Source organism: Bos javanicus, chromosome 25 (genome assembly GCF_032452875.1).
Source record: "Bos javanicus breed banteng chromosome 25, ARS-OSU_banteng_1.0, whole genome shotgun sequence".
NCBI lineage: Eukaryota > Metazoa > Chordata > Mammalia > Artiodactyla > Bovidae > Bos > Bos javanicus.
Genome location: NC_083892.1, coordinates 33308074 through 33328119, shown reverse-complemented (window position 1 = coordinate 33328119; position 20046 = coordinate 33308074). Strand labels below are relative to the sequence as shown.

At 43.1% G+C, this 20046-nt stretch overlaps 1 long non-coding RNA gene across 1 annotated transcript in view; it reads left to right on the top strand.

Annotated features, from left to right (window-relative positions):
• Positions 1-16155, top strand: part of LOC133238596 (uncharacterized) — a 50312-nt gene extending 34157 nt beyond the window's left edge. Inside the window, exons 3-4 of the long non-coding RNA XR_009733577.1 lie at positions 4765-4879; positions 12182-16155. This is a non-coding gene — a long non-coding RNA (uncharacterized LOC133238596). The remainder of the gene's footprint in view (positions 1-4764; positions 4880-12181) is intronic.
• Positions 16156-20046: the final 3891 nt, after the last annotated feature.

The following is a 20046-nucleotide window of genomic DNA, read 5'->3' as shown; positions in this document are numbered from 1 at the left end:
GGATGACCCAGAGGGATGGTACAGGGAGGGAGGAGGGAGGGCGGTTCAGGATGGGGAACACGTGTACACCTGTGGTGGATTCATGTTGATGTATGGCAAAGCCAATACAATATTGTAAAGTAATTAGCTTCCAATTAAAATACATTTATATTAAAAAATACAGGAAATAGTCATGGACTTGCTGTGTGGTCCAGTGGTTAAAACTTTGTCTTCCAATGCAGGGGGTGTGGGTTCTATCCCTGGTCAGGGAGTTAACCAAAACATAAAACAGAAGCAATGTTGCAACAAATGCAATAAAGACTTTAAAAAAATCCACATCAAAAAATAAACAAACAACTTATCCTTAATAAAAAGAAAAAAAAGAAAGAGTCAAAGTGTTTTACAGTGTGGCTGTGCTATTTACATTCCCGCCAGTGTGATGGTTCCAGTTGCTCCATATGCTGTTAATAGTAGGTGTGGTCAGTTTACAAAAGATTAACAGTTTTAATGGTTAATGCATTTGTGTCTTAATATGGACTTACCAGAGATCAAATTGCCAACATCCACTGGATCATGGAAAAAGCAAAAGAGTTCCAGAAAAACATCTATTTCTGCTTTATTGACTATGCCAAAGCCTTTGACTGTGTGGATCACAATAAACTGTAGAAAATTCTGAAAGAGATGGGAATACCAGACCACCTGACCTGCCTCTTGAGAAACCTATATGCAGGTCAGGAAGCAACAGTTAGAACTGGACATGGAACAACAGACTGGTTCCAAATAGGAAAAGGAGTACGTCAAGGCTGTATATTGTCACCCTGCTTATTTAACTTATATGCAGAGTACATCATGAGAAATGCTGGGCTGGAAGAAGCACAAGCTGGAATCAAGATTGCCGGGAGAAATATCAATAACCTCAGATATGCAGATGACACCACCCTTATGGCAGAAAGTGAGGAGGAACTAAAAAGCCTCTTGAAGAAAGTGAAAGAGGAGAGTGAAAAAGTTGGCTTAAAGCTCAACATTCAGAAAACGAAGATCATGGCATCTGGCCCCATCACTTCATGGGAAATAGATGGGGAAACAGTGGAAACAGTGTCAGACTTATATTTTTGGGGGGTTCCAAAATCACTGCAAATGGTGACTGCAGCCATGAAATTAAAAGACGCTTACTCCTTGGGAGGAAAGTTATGACCAACCTAGCTAGCATATTCAAAAGCAGAGACATTACTTTGCCAACAAAGGTTCGTCTAGTCAAGGCTATGGTTTTTCCAGTGGTCATGTATGGATGTGAGAGTTGGACTGTGAAGAAAGCTGAGCGTTGAAGAATTGATGCTTTTGAACTGTGGTGTTGGAGAAGACTCTTGAGAGTCCCTCGGACTGCAAGGAGATCCAACCAGTCCATTCTAAAGATCAGGCCTGGGTGTTCTTTGGAAGGACTGATGCTGAAGCTGAAACTCCAGTCCTTTGGCCACCTCATGTGAAGAGTTGACTCATTGGAAAAGACTCTGATGCTGGGAGGGATTGGGGGCAGGAGGAGAAGGGGACGACAGAGGATGAGATGGCTGGATGGCATCACTGACTCGATGGCCATGAGTCTGGGTGAACTCTAGGAGTTGGTGATGGACAGGGAGGCCTGGCGTGCTGCGATTCATGGGGTCACAAGGAGTCAGACACGACTGAGCGACTGAACTGAACTGAATGACTAATGAGGTTGAGCATGTTTCATATGCTTATTTGCCCTTTATACATCTTCTTTTGAGAGGCATCCACGCATTTTGCCCAGTTTTTAAAAGACCATTTTTCTCTCTTTTACTGAGCTGCATAAAAGTCCACTGTCATCTATAGATACTGTGAAGATTTTCTTCCATTCTGTGGTTTACCTTTTCCTTTTCCAAACAATGTCTTTTTTAAACTGTAGCTTTATTAGAGATAGAGTTTCTTGTTTGGGTACCATTATAATTGGTACTGTTTTTGAGATTTCAGTTTCCAATGGTTTGCTGCTGGTGCATAGACTTTAAATTGTATGTTTCCATCTTTATAAATTTATTTATAGTTTTAGGAGCTTTTGAGGGGTGGATTTCTTGGAATTTTCTTTGGAGACAATCATGTGTTCCATAAATAGGGACAGTTTAAATTCTTCCTTCCCAAAGTGCCCTTTATTTTTTTTCTTTTTTTATTATCTTGCCTTGGTCTTCCAATACAACGTTGAATAGAAGGGGTAAGAGTAAACATTCTTATCTTGTTCTTGAATTTAGGGAAAGTATTCAATCCTTTACCAGTAAGTATAATTTTGATCAGTCGCTCAGTCGTGTCCGACTCTTTGTGACCGCACGGACTGTAGCTTGCCAGGCTCTTTTGTCCGTGGAATTTCCCAGGCAAGAATACTGGAGTGGGTTGATATTTCTTTCTCCAGGGGATCTTCCTAATCCAGAGATGGAACTCACGTCTCCTGCATTGGCAGGCAGATTCTTTCCCACTGTGTCACCTGGGAAGCCCCTATAATTTTGATAAGTAAAAGTGTTAGTCACTAGGTCATGTCCGACCCTTTGCAACCCTGTGGACTATAGCACACGAGGCTTCTCTGTCCATGGAGTTCTCCAGGCAAGAATACTGGAGTGGGTCTTGCCATTCCCTTCTCCAGGGGATCTTCCCAACCCAGGGATCAAACCCAGGTCTCCTGCTTTGCAGGCGGATTCTTTATTGTCTGAGCCACCAGGGAAGCTCCAAGTATGATTTTAGTTCGGAGTAATTTATAGATGCCCTTTATCAGGTTGAGGAAGTTCCTTTCTATTCCTACCTTTTTTTTTTTTTTAAGACTTAAAAACATATTTAAAAATTTTTTTAATTTAATTTTTTGGCCATGCCACACATTGCAGTATGTGAAAATCTTAGTTCCCCAATGAGGAATCAGACTCGATTCCCCAGCTTTGGAAGTGTGGAGTTTTAAACACTGGACCACAGGCAAGTCCTCTATTCCTACTTTGATGAGAATTTATCCGGAATGGATAGGGATTCCCTGGTGGCTCAGACGGTAAAGTGTCTGCCCGCAATGCAGGAGACCCGGGTCGATATCCAGGTTGGGAAGATCCCCTGGAGAAGGAAATGGCAACCCACTCCAGTACTCTTACCTAGAAAATTCCATGGATGGAGGAGTCTGGTGGGCTACAGTCCATGGGGTTGCAAAGAGTCGGACACGACTGAGCGACTTCACTTTCACTTTATCCAGAATGGATGTTGAATCTTGTCAAATACATACATTGATATGATCTTCTGTGCTTTCTTTTTTAGACTGCATTAATTAACACTCAAATAGTAAAACAGTCCTGTGTTGCTGGAATAATACTCAGTTGGTTGCTGTGAGTGGCAGTGGTCTGTCCTCCCGTAATTTATTCCTCAAAGTCTATGCTATCTAGGGCCAGATCCACACACAAAGCTCAGCCGTGAGCACACGGGTTCACACATACAACGTTACCAAGTTGTTTTCTTCTTCTTTTTGGCTGCACCACACCCTTAGTGGGATCTTAGTTCCCTGACCAGGAATTGAACCCTGGGCCCTCATCAGTGGAAGCTCGGAGCCTAACCACTGGACTGCCCGGGAATTCCCCCAAATTGTTTTCTTGAGTTCCTTTTTCTCAGCGATCTCACACTTTCCAGCTTGTGACTACTCGTCTTCCTTGTCCCTAATTAGAAAGCCAGGCTTTAGTTTCTCTGCTCTGCAACACCCTATTCATGATGACTTCTTCCTTTAGGATCAAATGGCAAGGAGATAGAGAGAAGGCAACAAGGGCGCCCCCGGTCCTCTCGGGACCACACTGCCTCTTGCCGTGGAGAAGATGCCTTTTAAGTCTGCCTCTGCCTTTTAACTTTTAACTGGGGTTGAAAAGAACATTGAAGAACATTTTCTGTAAAGGACTGGCAATAAATAAATTAGGCTTTGTGGGCTGCATATGGTCTTTGCTACATATTCCTTCGCTTCCTTTTTTTTTTCTCCTTTGCTTTCTTTTCCACAATGCTTTGTGAATGGACAAACCATTTTTAGCTTGAGGGCCATGTAAGAACACGCTGCAGGCCATAGTTTACCACTCGTCCTACAAACCATTGACATTTTATATAATCATTGATACGGTGGGACTCAAATCTGCTATCCTGATATTTGTTTTGTATTTGACCCATCTGCTCTTTGTTCCCTGTTCCCTCTTTTTCGGCCTTCTTTTGAATTAATTGAACATTTTTTATGATTTTATTTGATCTCACTTATTAGTTTATTAGGTATAACTCTTAGTTTTTTATTATTTAGTGATGGTTTATGACAGTGTGTACATCTTTAACTTATTAATCTACCCTCAAGTAACATTATACACTTAAAAATATATAGTCTAAGATCCTTACAAGATTGTGCTTCTATTTTCTCCTTCACCTTTGTGCTTCTGTTGTCAGATATTTTGCTTCTACGTGTTATGACTGCCACAATACATTGTTACTATTTCTGCTTTGAGTAGTCAATTCCCTTTTGAAAAGATTTAAAAAGGAAGAAAAAGACTTTTTCAAGTTTATCCACACACTTACCATTTCTGATGCTCTCCTTTTCTTTATGTCCATCCATATTTCCATCTGGTATCATTTTCCTCCTGTCTGAAAGACTTCCTTTAACATTTTTTTTTGAAGTGAAGATCTGCTGGTGATTAATTCTTGCAATTTCATATGTCTAAAGAAATCTGTAGGCTCTGGTTCTGGGTAAAATGTAGTAAGCGCACTCCACCCTGTCTCTCCTACTGAATACAGCTGCAAAACCTGGATGGAATACATGGAACAGCGATCTGAGGACTCTGAAAAGTCAATATTAGTAGGAACATTGGAAAAAAAAAAGACAAGAAGTTGGAGCACCACCGAACCAGTGGTGAGTCTACCCGTTATTTTTTTCCTACAGTGTCCTCCAGTCTGAGCACAAGTCAGCCTGAAACCAAGAACTGGTGTTGGCAGGAACAGTGAGAAGCCCAGGAGGAACCTTATGGTTCCCGCTGGAGGAGCAGGAAAGGGACCTCCTAAAGCCTAGAGAGAGGAGAGACTTCTTTTTCTTTTTCTCCTCCCGTCTCTCATGCCACTGCCCCCAGCAACTTCCTGGTAATGACGTGAGACCTCCCAGTGGAGCCCACAGGATCCATTCCTCAGTAACAACAACCTTGTGAAGTGAGTTAAGAGTTAACCTGAATAGCTCCATAGTTACTGAAGAAATTGAATTTATAGCTAGAATCGACCAGTGAACCCATCTGGGTCTGCTGCTGTCTATTTTGAAAGGTTGATAATTATTTGGAGTTAATAATTATTGACTCAATTTCTTTAATAGATAAAGGCATATTCGAACTTTCTCTTCCTTCTTATGTGAGTTTTGCAGATTGTGTCTTTCAAGGAATGGATCTGTTTCATTTAGGTTATCAAATTTATAGGCAGAGTTGTTCATAATATTTATTATCCTTTTAATGTCCCTGGGATCTTTAAGGCTGCCTCCTGTTTAATTTCTGGTAATAGTAATCTTGAGTCCTCTCTTCTTAGACTGGTAAGAAGCTTATGAATTTTACTGATCTTGTCAAAGAACTGGATTTTGGTTTCATTGATTTTCTCTATTGATTTTCTGTTTTCAAGTCCATTGATTTCCATTCATTTTTATTGTATCTTTTCTTCTGTGTGTGTGTGTATGTGATCAGTAGTATCTGACTCTTTGTGACCCATGGACTCTAGCCCACCAGGCTCCTCTGACCATGAGATTTCCTAGGCAAGAATACTGGAGTTGGTTGCCATTTCCTTCTCCAGGGCATCTTCCCAACCCAGGGATTGAACCTGCGTCTCTTGTGTCTCCTGCATTGGCAGGCAGATTCTTTTGCATTAGTGCCTTCTGGGAACCCCTTCTTCTGCTTACTTTGGGTTTAAATTGCTCTTCTTTTTCTAGCTACCTAAGGTGGAAGCTTAGTTGATTGATTTTAGATCTTTCTTCTTTTTTAATATACTGAAAGCTATAAATTTCCCTCTAAGATCTGCTTTTACTGCATCCCACACATTTCGATAAGTTGTGTTTTAATTTTCATTTCATTCAGAATATTTAAAAAATTTTCTTGGTATTTCTTCCTTAATCTGATTGCTATTTAGAAGTGTATTATTTAGTCTCCAAGGATTTTGGGATTTTCCAGGTATCTTTCTGTTGTTGATTTCCAGTTTAATTCCATGGTGGTCTGATACAGACATTGTGTGCTTTTCATTCTTTTAAATTCATTAAGATGTGTTTTATGACCCCAAATGTGTTACAGGCTATCTTAGTCAATGTCCCATGTGAACTCGAGAATCTGTATTCTGACATTATTGGATGAAGCACTCACTAGATGCTGCTTATATCCAGTTGTTTGATGTTGTTGGGTTCAACTGTGGCCTTGCTGATTTTTCTGCCTGCTGGATTCATGCACTTCTGATAGAGGGGTATTGAAATCTCCAAATATGGTCGTGGTCATCTATTTCTCCTTGCAGGTCCATCAGTTTTTGCCTCACATATTTCAGTGTTCTGTTATTAGGCATGTATGCATAAAGGATTGTTATATCTTCTTGGAGAAATGGCTCTTTTGTCATTTCCGCCTTTTGTGGTTTTAATTGAGCATTTTTATTCTATATTATCCCCTTTCTTAGCATATCAGTTACTACTTCTTTTTTTAGTGATTGCCCTAGAATTTGCAGTATATATTTACAACCAGGCCAAGTTCACTTTCAAATAATACTTTACCACTTCACAAGTAGTGCAGCACTTCAGCAAATGGACTCTGATTCCTGCCTCCTGTCCCTGTTGTCATCATTCATTTCACTTACACATAAGTACACACACACAAATAAGTATACATGGTACTTTGTTGGTATTATTAGGTTGAACAAGCTATTATCTTAGATCAATTGAGGATAAGAAAAATACGTTTTTAAATAGCCTTCATTTATTCTTTCTCCCGTGCACGCTCTTTCTTTATGTAGAAGTGGGTTTCTGAACTTTATTATTTTCCTTCTCTTAAGGAATTTTTGAAAAGCATTGTTTGTGGGATTTCCCTGTGGTTAGGAATCCACCTTGCAGTGTGAGGGATGCAGGGTCGATCCCTGGTCAGGAAACTGGGATCCCACGCGCAGCAAGGCAACCAAGCCAAGCGTTCCAGCCACAACGAAAGATCTCGCGTGACACAGCAAAGATCTCGTGTGCTGTAACTAAGACCCTCCTGACACAGCCAGATAAATAAATATTTTTTAAAGAAACCATTTTTTTTTTTTGCAAGGCAACAAATGCTCTCAATTTTTGCTCGAGAAAGCATTTCTCATTCACTTTTGAAGGATATTTTCCTCCTAGAATTCTAAAATGGTGGGATATTTTTTTTACCCTCTTAATACTTTTTAAGTATTTCACTGCACTCTCTCCTTGTTTGCATAGTTTCTGAGAAATTGGATGTAATTCTCATCTTTTCTCTTCATTTTTCCCTGGCTTCTTTCAGGAATTTTTCTTTATCTTTGATTTTTGGTAGTTTGGATATAATATGCCTGGGTGTAGTTTTCGGCATTCATCCTGATTGATGTTCTCTAAGCTTCCTGGATCTGTGGTCTGGTGTCTGACGTTAATTTGGGGGAAATTCTCAAACAAATTATTGTTTCAAAAATTTCCTCTCTTCCTGTCTCTCTCTCTTCTCCTTCTGGTATTCGCATTAAGCATATGTTACACCTTTTGTAGCTCTCTCCCAGTTCTGTTCTGCTCTGGTATTTTTTCTCCCAGCCTTTTTTTCTCTTTGTTTTTCCATTTTGGAGATTTCTGTTGAGACATCCTCAAGCTCAAAGATCCTTTCCTCAGCTGTGTCCAGTCTGCTAATAAGCCCATCAAAGGCATTCTTCATTTATGCTGCAGTGCTTTTGATCTCCAGCATTTCTGTTTGGTTCTTAGAATTTCCATCTCTGCTTACATTGCCCGTCTGTTCTTGCATGCTGTCTATCTTATCCATGAGCACCCTTAGCATAGTGATTATAGTCGCTTTAAATTCCTTGCTTTTATATTAATAATTCCAACATCCCTGTCTTATCTGAGTCTGGTTCTGTTGCTTGCTCTGCCTCTTCAGACTATGTTTTTTTGCCTTTTAGTATGCCTTGTAGTTTTTTTTTTTCCCTTGAGAGTTGGACATGATGTACGGGGCGATAGGAATGACTATAAATTACCCTTTAGGCATGTTGTGATAAAGGGGGTGTAGGGGAGCACTCCATAGTCCTAGAATTAGATCTTAGTCTTCGTGAACAGATGCTCCTGGACTGTGAGCTTCACAAGTGCTTATTGTTTGTTTTTCCGGCCTTAGGTGGAACAGGATGGCTAGAATGGGATGGAGCTGGGTATTTCCCTTCCTCCAAGACAGTTAGGCTCTGTTAAACCCCTCTGCAAGTAAGTCTCTGGTTAGGTCATTTCTCCTGAATGCAGGCTTTGTTAAGAACAGAATACTCTGGCATGTTTCATAATGGTTTGTTTTCTTCTGCACCTGCCAGAAGCCCTGGGGGTTTTTCTCTGATATTCATTATGAGAACCTGATAAGTCTTCAGGAGGTAAAACTCACACAAGTGTGTCTGTGTTGGTGGGGGGGGGGCGCGCGGCAGGCCACCCTCTGACTGCATCCCCTTGGAGTTTTTGTCAATGAGACTTGTCCACGCTCAGCCTCCAGCAGTTTGTTGATTGTAATTGAGGTTTCCCCACCCCAGTACTGCTTTCTGCACGGATAAGCTGTAGTTCTCTGTGTCCACCTGCCTGTCTCTACAGTTTGGGTGGGGAGGGGGCAGTGATTTTCCCCATGACTGTGCTTCTCTGATGGATCTGAAGTTAATCATACTTCAGTTCATTCAGCCTTTTACTTATTGTTAGGACAGAGTGATGACTTCCAAACTTCTTCCATGTTGGATGGGAAATGTTTCCATTTTTAGCTTGCTGAAAAGTGTTTTTATCATGACTGTATGTTGAATTTTGTCAAATGCTTTCTTTCTGCCATTATTAAGAAGACTATGTTATTTTTAACCTTTATTCATTGATATATTTTATTACATTGACTGATTTTTTTTTTTTTTTTTGTAAACTAACATTGCATTTCTGGGATAAATTTCCAGTTGACTTGACTTTTACCTTTTTTATGTGTTTCTTGGTTGATTTGCTGATCCTCCTAATGGATTTTTGCATCTTTATTCAGGACAGCTCTTTGTCCATAGCAAGGAATCAGCAAATTTTTTCTGTGAAGAGTCAGGTAGTAAATATCTGAGGCTCTGGAGACCGTGTAATCTGTGTCACAACTACTCAACTCTGCCACTGTAACATGAAGGCAGCAGTGGAGAATACACACATGAACAGGTGTGGCTGTGTTTTCTTAAGACTTCCCTGGTGGCTCAGACGGTAAAGTGTCTGTCTACAATGTGGGAGACCCGGGTTCGATCCCTGGGTTGGGAAGATCCCCTGGAGAAGGAAATGGCAATCCACTCCAGGACTATTGTTAGGAAATACTGTATGTAAATAATGTGTGTTTTCTTAAAACATTATTTACATAAACAGACTGCAGGCTGATTTGGGCCCGTAGGCCATGGTTTGACAATCCCTTGTCTAGGTTTGTTAGGTTTTTTCCCCCCTTGTAATGTTTTCGTCTGGTTTTGGTATCAGAGTAACACTGGCCTCATAAAATTAGTTGGGAAATATTCTCTCTATGTTCTCTAGAAGTTTTTGTGAGATTGGAATTACCTCATTCTTAATTGCTTGCTAGAATTTACCCGTGAAGCCATCTGGGCCTGGAATTTTTTTCCTTGTTGGAAAGTTTTGAACCATAAAACATAAATTTTAGTAGATATAGACTCATTCAGATTTTTCTATTTTTTCTTTTTTACAGAGGTATAAATCACATACCATAAAATTCACTTTTTTCAAAAAGGGAACAATTCACTTGTTTTAAGTATATTCACAAAGTTGTGCAACCATCTTCTCATTTCATAAACATTTTCCATCTCCCCCTGAAAAACTCCATTCCCATTAGTTTACACTCATTCTCGCTTCCTCCCAGCCCCTGGCAAACACTTTCTGTCTCTATGGATTTGCTTATTCTGGACATTTCATATAAATGAAATCATATGACACATGACCTTTTGTGGCTGACTTCTTTCACTTAGCACAATGTTTTCAAAATTCATCCATGTTGTAGTATTTGTAAGGACTTCATTCATCTTTTTGTGGTCGAAGATTATTCCATCGTATGGGTATACCACATTATGCTTATCCATTCATCAGTGATGGATATGGGAACTGATTCCACTTTGGGCCACTATGGATAACGTTGCAGTGAGCATTTACATACATGTTTTCACGTGGACATACATTTTCAGTTCTCGCATGTGTGCATGCTCAAGCGCCTCAGGTATGTCCGATTCTTTCTGACGGGATGGACTGTAGCCCACCGGGCTCCCCTGTCCTGGCAGTTCTCCTGTGGGTATATACATGAGAGTAGAATGCCTCCTTTGGCAACTCTATTTTAACTTTTTGAGATACTGCCAAACGCTTTTCCAAAGTGACTGCACCATTTTATATTTCTGCCAGCAACGTACGAAGGTTCCAATTTCTCCACATTCTTGTCAACACTTTTTATTGTCTTTCTTTTTATTACATCCATTATAGTGGTTTTGATACATCATGGTGTGGTTTTGATTTTCATTTTCTTAGTGACTAATGATGTTGAACTTTTTTTCATGTGCTTATTGGCCATTTGCATGTATATCTTCTCGTGGGAAATGTCTATTAAAATCCTTTTCACATTTAAAGGATGACTTATGTACCTTTTTATTGCTGTTGTAAGAGTTCTTTATATATTCTGGAAACTAGTCCCTTATCAGAAAAACGATTTGCAAATATTTTCCTCCATTCAGTGGGTTGTTTTTTCACTTTCTGGACGGTGCTTTGAAACGTGAATGCTTAAAATTTTGATCAAATCCAATTTACTTAATTTTTTCTCTTCTTGCTTGTGCTTTTCATGTCTTATCTGAGAAACCACTGCTTAGTCCAAGATCACAAAAATTTACTATATCTTCTTCTAAGAGTTTTAGAGCTTTAGTTCTTTGATTTAGGTCTTTGATCTTCTGAGTTAATTTTTGTCTATGGTGAGAGGAATAGTTTTATTACTTTTCCTTTAGAATGATTCATTTCTAGTTTATGTAATAAACTCAATTGATTTTTGAATATTTCTCTTATATTCTAAAAGCTTGCTGAGTTTGTTTATTAGTTCTAACAGGTGTGTGTGTGTGTGTGCATGCACATGTGTTTGTATTTCTTATGGTTTTCTGTGAATAACACCCTGTCATCTACACATCTACACATAGTTAATAGTTCATCTTTTTCAACCTGAGTGGTTTTGCTTCTCTTTCTTGCCTAAATACCCTGATATCTTTGTCTTATTCTTGGTCTTAGCAGGAAAGCTTTCAGTTCTCACCATTATGTATGACGTTAGCAGTGGATTTTTCATAAATGCCTTTTATCGTGTTAAGAAAGCTGTGGTTCTCTTGTAGATCCCTGAGCTTCCTTAAAATGATGATTTTGAATTATTTGTCAGGCAATTCATAAACCTTCATATGTGAGGGGTTCAGTTGCTGAAAAATTACTGTGTTCTTGTGGTGGTATCATGTTTCCTTAATTTTTTTGTGTTCCTCAAAGTCTTGCATTATTGTCTTCACATTTGAAAAAGTAGTCACCTTCTCCAGTCTTTACTGACTAACTTTGGGAGAGAAATACTGTCACCAGTCAGCCCAGCTAGGAATTCTGAGGTTCAGACCTTTCCTATGGTTGTGGCCACTCCACACCTCATGTGCCCTCTTGGAGGGAAATTTTAAAAATATATATTTATTTATATATTTATTTATTTGGCTGCACCTGGTCTTAGTTATGGCACATGGGACCTTCAGTTTTCATTCTGGCATGCGGGACCTTTGTTATAGCGCGTGGAATCTTTAGTTGTAGCCTGCGAACTCTCAGTTGCGGCATAAGATCGAACCTGGGCACCGTGCCTTGGGAGCTCAGAGTCTTAGCCACTGGACCACGAGGGACGTTCCTTGGAGGGAAATTCTTAAGATTGTATGCCTTCTATTGATTCTATGAAGCCAGGCTAGAAGCTGAGAGGCTACTGTTTTATTTCCCTAGGCTTGTGCCCTGAGAATACTCAAGCTTGGTGCCTTCTGTCAGTCCCAGAATCACGGCAGCTTTCTGCTTGTGCTTGTAAGTTGTCTGCCAAGACTCATACTTCCTGTCCATGACGGTGTGTTCAGGGAGCTGACCAGAGGAGGCCAGTGACGTGTGCAGAGCATTGGAGATACACTTGGGCCAGTTGAGGGATCTGCAGGTGAGGCTTGCTAAGGGATTCCCGGGTGGACTTCCTGGTGGAGTCTACAAAGTGGTTTGTGGGATCTGCAGCCTCTTGATGAGCTTTTGTTTTGTCTTTTAAATTGGCATGTGGGATCTTAGTTCCTGGACCAGGGATTGAAACCATGCCCCCTGCAGTCGGAGCACAGTCTTAACTACTGGACCACCAGGGAATTCCCTTGGATAAGTTCTGAGCCCTAGTTTTTGTGCTCCCAGCCTTTCTCAACCCCTCAGCTGTGCTGACCGTGTTCTGGGTTCTGGGTGGGTTAGAATAAGTGGGCCTCTTGGGTGCCATCCACCTTGACTGGGAAAGCCCGGTGTTGACTTACTGCTCTCTCATTTTTCCCTGGGAGAAAGGACAGGCCCAGAGGGTCTCTCTTGGCATTGAACTATGCCACCTTGAGAGGGGGTGACATAGGCATAGGGCAAGTATTCATCGACTGTCTCCAATGTGTGTGTTCTCAGATTTTCTTTTCTCCGACAGTGAAGGAACCTCTCTGCTGGATTCCTGGACTCCCACAAAGGTACTGTCGTCACCAGTGGTAGCCAGAACTGACGTCCTGCGGGCGGGGATGACGACAGGAAACTCCTATTCTGCCATCTTGCTGGTGTCCTCTAGCATCAGTTCTTCTTTAAACATTTGGCAAAATTCACCCGTAAAGCCATCGCGTCTTGGGCTTTTCTTTGTGAGAAGTTAGAACCCACCTGCCAATGCAGGAGACATGAGACGTGGGTTCAATCCCTGGGTTGGGAAGATCCCCTGGAGGAGGGCATGGCAACCCACTCCAGTATTCTTGCCTGGAGAATCCCGTGGACAGAGGAGCCTGGAGGGCTACAGCCAGTGGGATCACAAGAGTTGGACATGACTGAAAACTTAGGACAGAGGACAGTTATTATTATTAATTCAATCTCTTTACATGTTAGAGAGCTTTTTGGTCTCTTTTGAGTCCATTTTAGTAGTTTGAATATTTCTAACTATGTCCATTTAATCTAGGTTATCTACTTTGTTGGTATACAGCTGTTCATGGTATTGCCCTATAGCTCTTCTTACTTCTGTATAGTTAGTAGTAATGTCTATTCTTTCATTCTCAATTTTAATAATTTGAGACAGCTCTTTTTCTCATTCAGGCTTGCCAAAGATTTGCGAATTTTGTTACCATTTCGAAGAACCAGATTTTGGTTTCTTCCATGTTCTCTATCATTTTTCTATTTCATTTACTTCCCTTTTATCTTTTCTTTTTCACTCAGCTATAATTTGCCCTTTTACCTTCTGTGTCTTCGTATGCTGGTTTTGATAGTTTGTGTAAGGAATATGTCCATTTCCATTTGTTATTGAATATATTGACTTGATATTGTTCATAATCATCCCATGTTATCTAGTTAGTGTATATATAGTCTCTAGCGATCCTCCTTCTCTCTCTAATAATATTGGTCGCGTAATGGTCTCTATTTTTTGGTTGAAGAATCCAGTCTGGGTTTTACCAATTGTGACAAAAGCTGTACAGCAGCCCTACAGTCCCCACCTTCTGGTGTTCACTTACTTGGGTGAGCTGCTCCCCTCAAGTGCACATGTGACCTGCGACTTGCTTCTAATCAGTTGTTGTCATTGTTCAGTCGCTCAGTCATATCCGACTCTTTGTGACCGCATGGACTGAAGCACGCCAGGCTTCCCTGTTCTTCCCTGTCTCCTGGAGTTTGTTCAAACTCATGTCCATTGAATAGGGGATGCCATCTAGTCATCTCATCCTCTGTCACCCCCTTCTCCTCCTGCCTTAAATCTTTCCCAGCATCAGGGTCTTTTCCAATGAGTTGGCTCTTCGAATCAGGTAGCCAAAGTATTCTAATCAGTAGAATATAGCAACGGTAAAGGAGTGTACATGATTATGTATATGTGATTATTTTGTATGAGTTAATAATTCACATTACTAGGAGATGGCCCCCCTCCACCATGGCTTTGAGGAATTAAACTGCTATGTTGCAAGCTGCCATTTGGAAAGGGCCATGTTGCCAGGAGCTGCAGGTGGCCTCCAGCTGACGACAAACTAGAAAGTGAGGCTCCAAGCCCAGCATCCCATAAGGAACTGGATTCTGTCGATAACTATGTAAGTTGGAAGTGGTCTCCTCCTGAGCTGAGCCATAGACAAGACACCTTAAGTGTAGTTTCGTCACGTCCTAAAGCAGAGGACCCAGTTGATCTGTGCCTCTGACCCACAAAACTAGGAGAAAATTAACGTATGCTGTTTAAAGCCACTATGTTTATGACACTATTGTTATATAACAATAGATAAATATGTTAGTGATTTGGACCTTTCAAATCAACTGCTTTTGGTATCAGCATTTTCTGTATTGTTTGTCCACTTCCTATTTCATTGACTTATGTTCTTATCTTTATTATTCACATTTTTCTATCTCAGGTTGAATTTGCTCTTTCATTTCTTAGGTTTTTAAGACAGACCCTTTACTCATCGATTATCAACTTTTTATCTTTTGTACAGCAGTTAAAGCTATAATTTCCCTCTAAGTCATTGCTTTTAGAGCTGCACTCCACAAACGTTGGTGTATTGTGTTTTCATTTCCATTTGGTACAAAATACTTTCTAATCTCTCATGTGAAAAGACTCTGATGCTGGGAGGGATTGGGGGCAGGAGGAGAAGGGGACGACAGAGGATGAGATGGCTGGATGGCATCACGGACTCGATGGACGTGAGTCTGAGTGAACTCCGGGAGTTGGTGATGGACAGGGAGGCCTGGCGTGCTGCGATTCATGGGGTTGCAAAGAGTCGGACACGACTGAGCGACTGATCTGATCTGATCTGATCTGATGGGTTATTTAGAAGTACATTAATTTCCTAAGATCTAAGAAAATTTCCAGGTTTTAGAATTCGCCTTATTTCCTCTTCTCTTAGGGATCATATTTCTGTACTGCTTCTCGTCCGTGTTGAAGAACCGCTGTGTCGTATGTTTTATTTGGTTTTCTCCTTGTTAAGGCCTTGTTAAGGGAGGGCAGATGCAGTCCGTTACTCCGTGTGACTAGGCTCCGAGCGATACGTTTGGGTTTAACGCTCCTGCCTTGCTGTTTGTTTTCTGTTTGCTCCTTCAGCTCTGTTCACCTTTGCCTCTTTCCCTTCCTTTGTTGGTTGTTGGTTTACATTTATTTGGCCGTGCCAGGTCTTAGCTGCGGCACGTGGGATCTTTAGCTGTGGCCTGTGAACTCAGTTGCAGCGTGCTGCATCCAGTCCCCTGACCAGGGATCAAGCCTGGGCCCCCACACTGGGAGCATGGCAACTAGCCGCTGAACCACCAGGGAAGTCCCCCTCCCTTCCTGTGGACTGAGGATTTGTCTTTTGGTTTTAGCCTTCCATTTTGATCACTTTTGGCCCATTAGCTACTTCTCTCTCTATGTGTGTGATGTGTGTGTGTGTGTGTAATTGCTCTCGAGTTTGTACTTTGGATTTGTAACTTATCCAAGTTAAAGATCCAGTCTATCTTTAAACTATTAACTAATACTTTGTGAATAATATAAGACCCTTACAACAGTATACTTCCACTTCCATCCTTCGTGCTGTGGCAGTCCTTCATTTCACTTCTGTGAAGGTTCTAGACTCCACAATACAGTGTTATTTTTTTTTTCTTTAAAAGTCAGTTACCCTTAAAAAATGTTTTAAATTTCTTTTCAAAACAAACAACTTTTCACTGAAACCGAGTTGATTTACAATGTTCTGTTAGTTTCAGGTATGCTGCTGCTGCTGTCGCTTCAGTCGTGTCCGACTCTGTGCGACCCCATAGACAGCAGCCCACCAGGCTCCCCGATCCCTGGGATTCTCCACGCAAGAACACTGGAGTGGGTTGCCATTTCCTTCTCCAATGCATGAAAGTGGAAAGTGAAAGTGAAGTCGCTCAGTCGTGTCCAACTCCTAGCGACCCCATGGACTGCAGCCCACCAGGCTCCTCCATCCATGGGATTTTCCAGGCAAGAGTACTGGAGTGGGGTGCCATTGCCTTCTCCTTCAGGTATACAGAAAAGTCAATTATCTTTCAAGGAAATAAAAATGAGAGAAAATCTGTTTTATTTTAGTCCACATATTTGCCTATTTGTCATTTCTGGTATTCTTCATTGTCAGGTAAATCATATTTACACATCTTTTTCCTTCAGCCTGAAAAACTTTCTTTAAATTTTTTTTGTAGGGCAGGGTGCGCTGGCAATGAATTTTCTCACCTTTTGTTTGTCAGAAAATACCTTTATTTTTCTTTATTTTTTAAAGAAAGAAATTTGTTGCAAAAAATGCTAACCAATTATACATGTAATAGATGAATCAGTGTTGTTCTGTAGTTCTCCAAGTCTATATTAACATTCTTTTTAATTTTTTTTCCCCTCCAAGCTGCAGCTGAGCTCATCCAATGAATTTTTCATTTCAGACATTGTATTTTCAGCTCTAGAAGTTATATTGGTTCTCTATTATATCTTCTATTTCTCTCCTCATTACATTTATTTTTCCTTTAAGATCTTGAATACTTGTATCATAGCTGTTTTCAAGTCTTGTCAGCTGATTGGATTATCTTTGTCATTTCTTGATCTATTTCACTGATTTTTTTTTCTTGGTTATGGGGCACATTTTCCTTCTGGGTTCCCCAGAAACAGAGCCTAAGTCTGTATTAGAAGTAGATGCTGTGATTTCATGAGGTAAGGAAGCAGAATGTGGCCTCAGGAAAAGTGTGTTCTTGGCCTGATCCACAGGGAAGACTCAAGAGCATAAATTGCACCACGTGTTGGCTTTCCTGGAGGAAGGGAGTCCCCGTTTCAGCTGGCCATTGATCGTAGGCTGCTCAACATCCAGACCAATAGCTCCTATCAGCTCAGGGCTGTTCTCAGGAGAAGGGGCAGCTGGGCGCTGCCCATGTTCACAGAAGGTGCACAGCCAGCAGCAGGCATTGGGTGGAGTCTTGCATGGCCTTCATGGTGGCATCTTTCTCTGTCTCAGAGTCTTCTAAGCAGGGGTCCTCTCTGCCTGACGAGTGCAACCTGGGATGTTGGGGTGGGGTTCACTTCCCTAGCAGCAACCCTCAGCCAGTAAGAAAACACCCATCTCCTGTCACTCAGACCAATCGGATTGGCATTCTGTGTAAGCCTGGAGGTTCCGGGGGAACTGGGCCCCTGCTGCCTGTGGCAGAGAGCATCCTTAGGTTGCCTTCATGCTTTCCTTCCTCCTTCATTCTGTCTCTTGAAATCCTCTCCCAAACGCATGGTCTAGTTCAGGCCCTGTCCTCTTGGGAATCCAGACGAAAACGCCTGGGGCCGAGGTTCTGGATGGAACCCTAAGGGTAACAGAGACCTGTTGGGCCTTTCCAGGTGACTTGATTACATTTCCACTTTAGAACAGTCCCAGGGGCGGTGAGAAGCGGACAGCGCCACAGTGGACTGTGGGAGAGGGGGTCAGCTGGGAGGAAACAGAGGGAGAGAGACAAGACTTGTGGCTGGTTAGAGAGTCTGTACCCCGAAGCGCTGGCAGCCTGGAGCCCTGGGCCTGGGGCAGGAGGGGCCCTAGGGAGGGGCTGGTTTGGGGGCAGCAGGCAGATCCAGTTTATGCAGTGTCCTCCTCTAAGGAAGCAACGATGACAAGAAATGTCCACAACAGGCACGTCTGTAGTGATAGCGAGTAGGGCTGGTGGGAGTAGAGATGGAGTCTGGAAGGATTAGGAGTTAGGGGGTGATAGACCAAGGCTTTCTTTTTGGGGTGATAAAATGGTCTCAAACAGACAGTGGAAATGTGTGTCCAACTTTGTGAATATGCTAAAAACCATTGAGTTGTATGCCTTAAATGGGTGAATTGTAGGGTGTGTGAATTCTATCACAATCAAACTGTTATTTTTTTAAAACAATGAGTGCAAAGTTGTGCAAGGGACTTGGGGTTGGCAGAGGGAGGGAACCTTGCTGACTCACGGACGGTGGGCTGGGCCTCAGACGTTCTTTCGCTCACCCACCTTGTTTACCAGTGGGGTACAGGGAGAAGGTGAGTCAAGGGCTTATACCCAGGTCTCCAGACTCTCTGGGGGCGCGTCTCCCGCCCCGGCCATCTCCGGTCACTTGGCCTGCAGCTGGCTGCTCCATCCACTGCAGCATACACTTCCCTTCCCTTAGGCCAGTGTCCTTCTGAGAGGTGGGTGACAAATTGGATGAATGACTTTTCTGCTTTCTGCCCCCTCCCCGCTCCGCCTGGCCTGGTGAGTCTGACTGCCGCCCCAAGGGTCTCCCTGCTGCCAAGGACGCGGCCTGGGAGGACCCAGCTTGGGTGGAGGGAGAAGATGTTTGGTTCTCTGAGCAAGAAGGATTGGGAAATTGAGTCTGACACCTGGCAAGGCCCACTGCCCGGGCAGCACGCAGGGGAGCCTGGCCAGCACCCTGACTAGGCTCTTCCAGGCCAGCACCTCGCCAGGGTCCTGGCAGAGGCCAGAAGCGGGCGCACCGTGGGGTAGAGGGGGTGTGGGAGCAGACAGCCTGCGGGTAATGGAAAAGCTAGAACATCGGTCATGGCGGGCCTGCAGCATTCGTGTGTTGATGTCAAGAATGGAGGAGGAATTTGTGACCTTTTACCAAAGATGCTGGAATTCCCAGTGGCCGCCTTGGAGCCCATGCTTGGACCACTCCTGGAATCTTCTTGCTGTCATTGTTCTACCCTTGCTGCCAGCAAGACCCCCAACCCCTCTGCCTCAGATACCTCCATCAACCTCGTCATCCCACCCCTGGCAGCTCCCTCCAGGCCAGAAGCCTACCTAGCACTGGTACCCAGCATGCCCCTTCTCCCTGCTCAGTGTCGATCTCAGCTCCCCACCTTGCTGGCCCCAGGGGCTCAGATCTGCTCCTCATCTGCCCAGTAGAGCCTTTGTTCTCCTGCCTGACTGTGGCCAGGGCCTTGCTTCCTTCCTAGAACAGGAGGGCCTATCCCCAGGCCACCTCCCGACTGTCTGGCACCCCGGGCACTAGGCCTCTCACTGAGTTGGAAGCCCCTACCCTGTCAGCTGCCTGAGTCATGGCTGATGCTCCATTCACATTAGCTAATGCTTGGGAGGCAGCTGGGTCCCCTTCCTGCCCGTGATGTTATCTGGAGCCAGATGCTCATCAGTGACACTGACTGGCCAGAGGGGCTTCTCTGACTGAAAGTCATGGCTGGAGGAGCGTCGATGCTTGGTGGAGAGGCTTCTGAGTCAAGAGCTACTCCCAGCAATTCTCTGGCCTTCAGTCTCAGTGTTATTGTGGCCTCCGGTTTCACTGGCCGCAGCTCCACCCCCATCGCCACCAGCATCACTGCCCAGCACCTCCAGCCTGCCCATCATATCCTCCATCGTCACCTCCAGTCTGTCCACCACTGTCACCATCGCTGTCACCCCAGACCTGTCCCCACCAGCTCCACCGGCTCTGCTGTCACCACCGCCATTGTCTCCGCCACTGTCTCCATCATCTCTGTAATTTCCCCATCCTCACCTCCACCCTCACCTTCACCTCCATCCTCACCTCCACCCTCACCTCCATCCTCACCTCCACCCTCACCTTCACCCTCACCTCCACCCTCACCTCCATCCTCACCTCCACCCTCACCTTCACCCTCACCTCCACCCTCACCTCCATCTTCACCTCCATCCTCACCTCCATC